This window comes from Nerophis ophidion, linkage group LG12, assembly GCF_033978795.1.
Source record: "Nerophis ophidion isolate RoL-2023_Sa linkage group LG12, RoL_Noph_v1.0, whole genome shotgun sequence".
NCBI classification, from domain to species: domain Eukaryota; kingdom Metazoa; phylum Chordata; class Actinopteri; order Syngnathiformes; family Syngnathidae; genus Nerophis; species Nerophis ophidion.
In genome coordinates, this window is record NC_084622.1 from 3,180,893 (window position 1) to 3,185,599 (window position 4,707).

Genomic DNA, 4,707 nt, shown 5'->3' on the forward strand with positions numbered 1-4,707 from the left:
ACAGACCTCTGTCATCATTTTAAGTGAGAGAACTTGCAAAATCGGTGGCTGACTAAATACTTTTTTGCCCCACTGTATACATACATAATGATAAACACACAGTACATACACATAGATATATATAAATATATATGTATATAAATATACATATATATATATAAATATATATATATATACATATATATACATACATACATATATATACATACATACATATATATATATACATACATACATATACATACATATATATACATAAATACATATACATACATACATACATATATATACATACATACATACATACATATATATATATAAATAAATACATGATAAAATGGGTTGTACTCGTATCGCGCTTTTCTACCTCCAAGGTACTCAAAGTGCTTTGACACTACTTCCGCATTTACCCATTCACACACTGCAAGGCGCTAACCAGCACCCATCAGGAGCAAGGGTGAAGTGTCTTGCTCAGGACACAACGGACGTGACGAGGTTGGTACTAGGTGGGGATTGAACCAGGGACCCTTGGGTTGCGCACGGTCACTTCTCCACTGCGCTACGCCGTCCCTTATACATATATGTATATATATATATATATATATATATATATATATATATATATATATATATACATACATGTATATATAGATATATATACATACATACATACATATATGTATATATATATATATATATATATATATATACACATACATACATATATATATATGTACCTATACGAAAGTATATATATATATATTCAGTGTATATATATATATATACACAACACACACACACGCATTTACTACTGCTTGTCTCTGTCGGGGTCGCAGGGGTAGCTGACCATTTGGCAGGGGTGTTCACCAACATCATTAACCTCTTCTGACAGCAAGCCACAGTCCTCACCTGCCTCAAATCCAGAACCATTGTTCCTGGGCCCAAAAAAACTGCTGTTACATCACTTATTGACTTCCACCCAGTCGCCCTTACCCCTATCTTAATTGAGTGCTTTGAGAGGATTGTCTTAGCACACATCATTAAAAGCATCCCTGCAAAGTTAGATGGACACCAGTTTGCTTCTTGGGTAAACAGATCTACAGAGGATGTGGTCTCCACTGCACTTCACACAGCCAAACACATACATCAGGATGTTTTTTTTGTGGACTTCAGCAGGGAATTCAACACTGTGATCCTCCATAAACTGGTCCACAGACTCTCCATCCTTGGACTCCCCACCACACTGTGTACATGGATTATGGATTTCCTGACCAACAGGCCTCAGGATAGGGACTGTAATTAAAAATACACATAATGCTCAAATGTTCCAATCATATTTATTACTATAATAACATGTATATTTAAGTGCAAAGAATGTTACGGTATCATCCACAGTTTCAATCATATATAAAAAATAACTTATAGTTGAGTGTTTTTAAAGTGACAAAGTAAACAATGTGTAAACAATGTCTTTCAACTTTTACTTTCTGACAAGCAGTGACCTCGGTGGACATGTTTTTAATGTAATTTTGGAAAATGCTGATTGTCAGAAAAGTTAACTGACAACTTTACTTTTAATCATGTAAATCCATCCATCTTCCTCCGCTTATCCGAGGTCGGGTCGCGGGGGCAGCAGCCTAAGCAGGGAAGCCCAGACTTCCCTCTCCCCAGCCACTTCGTCTAGCTCTTCCCGGGGGATCCCGAGGCGTTCCCAGGCTAGCCGGGAGACATAGTCTTCCCAACGTGTCCTGGGTCTTCCCCGTGGCCTCCTACCGGTTGGATGTGCTCTAAACACCTCCCTCGGGAGGCGTTCAGGTGGCACCCTGACCAGATGCCCGAACCACCTCATCTGGCTCCTCTCCATGTGGAGGAGCAGCGACTTTACTCCGAGTTCCTCCCGGATGGCAGAGCTTCTCACCCTATCTCTAAGGGAGAGACCCGCCACACGGCGGAAGAAACTCATTTCGGCCGCTTGTACCCGTGATCTTATCCTTTCGGTCATGACCCAAAGCTCATGACCATAGGTGAGGATGGGAACGTAGATCGACCGGTAAATTGAGAGCTTTGCCTTCCGGCTCAGCTCCTTCTTCACCACAACGGATCGGTACAACGTCCGCATTACTGAAGACGCCGCACCGATCCGCCTGTCGATCTCACGATCCACTCTTCCCCCACTCGTGAACAAGACTCCTAGGTACTTTAACTCCTCCACTTGGAGCAGGGTCTCTTCCCCAACCCGGAGATGGCACTCCACCCTTTTCCGGGAGAGAACCATGGACTCAGATTTGGAGGTGCTGATTCTCATTCCGGCTGCTTCACACTCGGCTGCGAACCGATCCAGTGAGAGCTGAAGATCCCGGCCAGATGAAGCCAACAGGACCACATCGTCTGCAAAAAGCAGAGACCTAATCCCGCGGCCACCAAACCGGAACCCCTCAATGCCTTGACTGCGCCTAGAAATTCTGTCCATAAAAGTTATGAACAGAATCGGTGACAAAGGGCAACCTTGGCGGAGTCCAACCCTCACTGGAAACGTGTCCGACTTACTGCCAGCAATGCGGACCAAGTTCTGACACTGATCATACAGGGAGCGGACCGCCATAATAAGACAGTCCGATACCCCATACTCTCTGAGCACTCCCCACAGGACTTCCCGTAAATGCCTCACAAATTGATGTTAAGCTTTGCTTGCTTCAAATATATTTTCCGAGTGATGGTTTATTAAGTAACCTTTTTATATTACTCTTATTTCCCACGATGTGCACTCTCCGCGCTCCGATTGGGTCTTTCTCCTGTTGGCATGGAAACGCTCGAGGCGAAGGTGGCACACTTTGCTTTGAAGTATGCAGACTTTGGTCTGAGAAGTAAACTACATCTCCCATGATCCTCTGCGCAGTGGGGTGGGCAAATAACTTTCTGTGAACTTTTTTGTGTCCATAGCAGAAGTATGGACACATTTTAAGTTTCGGTGAACACAGAAATGATGGAGGAGAAAACATGTGGGCGTCTCTTGTTGGTCTGATGAATGGGTAGACTAACAGTTATAGTTATAGGTACCTTAATGTTGTAACTTATATGTAGGAACGCAGAAATGCAAAGAAAAGAAAATACTGCACATCGCAACATCGACAAAATAAGTCAGGGAATTTTTAGTATACCCCATGAACCGTCACCTGGAATATCTTCACATGAAACCAAGAACCAGTGAGACCAAACATTAATTTGTGAGGTACTTACATTAATAAAAGTTAAACTGTCAGTTAACAGGCAAGTACTTGGTGTTGATTGGGGTTAGTGCTATGGGGCGGAAGTCATTTGGTCTGGTTGTGGATGAGTTTTTGGGGATCAGGAAGATTGTTGCATATTTCAAGCAGGGTGGGATGACGGCTTGTTCCAGGGACAGGTTGAAAATGTCAGTGAAGACCTCTGATAGCTGTTTAGAACATTCCTTGAGCACCTTCCCAGGTATTCCATTGGATCTACCGCCTTCTTAGTGTTTACTGTAGTGAACACCTACCCCACATCCTTTACCTAAAGAATGAGTGGGAGAGGGAGGGTGCTGAGTGGTGTGGCTGAGTGCTGTGTTTGTAATTCAAAACGGCCAAAAAAGCTGTTCAGTTCCACTGCCAATCTCGCGTCTGGGTCCCCAGGTGCTAAAGCACTGCCTCTGTAGTTTGTAATTGTCTGTATTCCCTGCCACACCTGCCGGATGCACTTATCCAGTGACATTCCCAATACACTACTTGATGAAGGACTACTGCATGTATGTTGCCAGGTTTTCATTGCAGAAGGTATCCCACTGTGTATACTCAAAACGGTCCTGCAATCGGGACAGGGCGTCCTCGGGCCAGGTAGTGATGGTCCTCTTTGTGGGATTTATTTGTTGACTGATAGGGGTGAGAAACAGAGAGAGGTGGTCTGACCAGCCAATGGGCCGGAGGGGTACGGTTTTGTAGGCATGCTTGATGTTTGAATACACATGGTCCAGGGTGTTTTTCCCTCTTGTTGGGCATTTTACACGTCGGTACAATTTGGGTAATACAGCCTTTAGATTTGCTTTATTTAAGTCCACTGCAATAACATGGACACCATTGGGGTGGGCATGCTGGAGAACATTGATGGCCTCCCAGTGCAGAGAGACACGATTGGCGACCGGTGGTACTGTATATATACTGCAGTGATGACAACAGTTAGCTTTCTCTGCAGAAAAAAGGGTCTGCATCAAATTGACATGAACTCCAGGTCAGGACACATGTGTAGGTCTGTACAGTGAATGTGCAAAATAAGCAATTACAGCCCCGGTCACCCAGTGAGCCCAATCCAAAAAAGCAGATGCGGTATCCAGGGAACAAGGGTAGACCACAGGCCCCACACAGGCAGGCCGACCAGCAACCGGAGCCCCAGAACCAGTTCCACTGTGCCGTCTGGCAGGCCGTAGACAGACGCGGTTGGCAGAGGACAGGGCTTGGCAGAAGCAGGAGACAGCCAGTCACCAAGCCAGGAAGAGACCATAACTCAAACCTGAGGAGAGCACTCAAGTCGGCAGCTACAGCTAAGCACACAAACCTAAGTTTAAAAATGTTGTTTACTGAACAATATGCAGTCCAAAAAACATTTTACAATGCGTATTCTGCTCTTGCTTTTTGCTGGTTACCTTAGCAGATAGCTAACATGATATAATCCTTGATGAAAAAAGAGTCCCAAGCG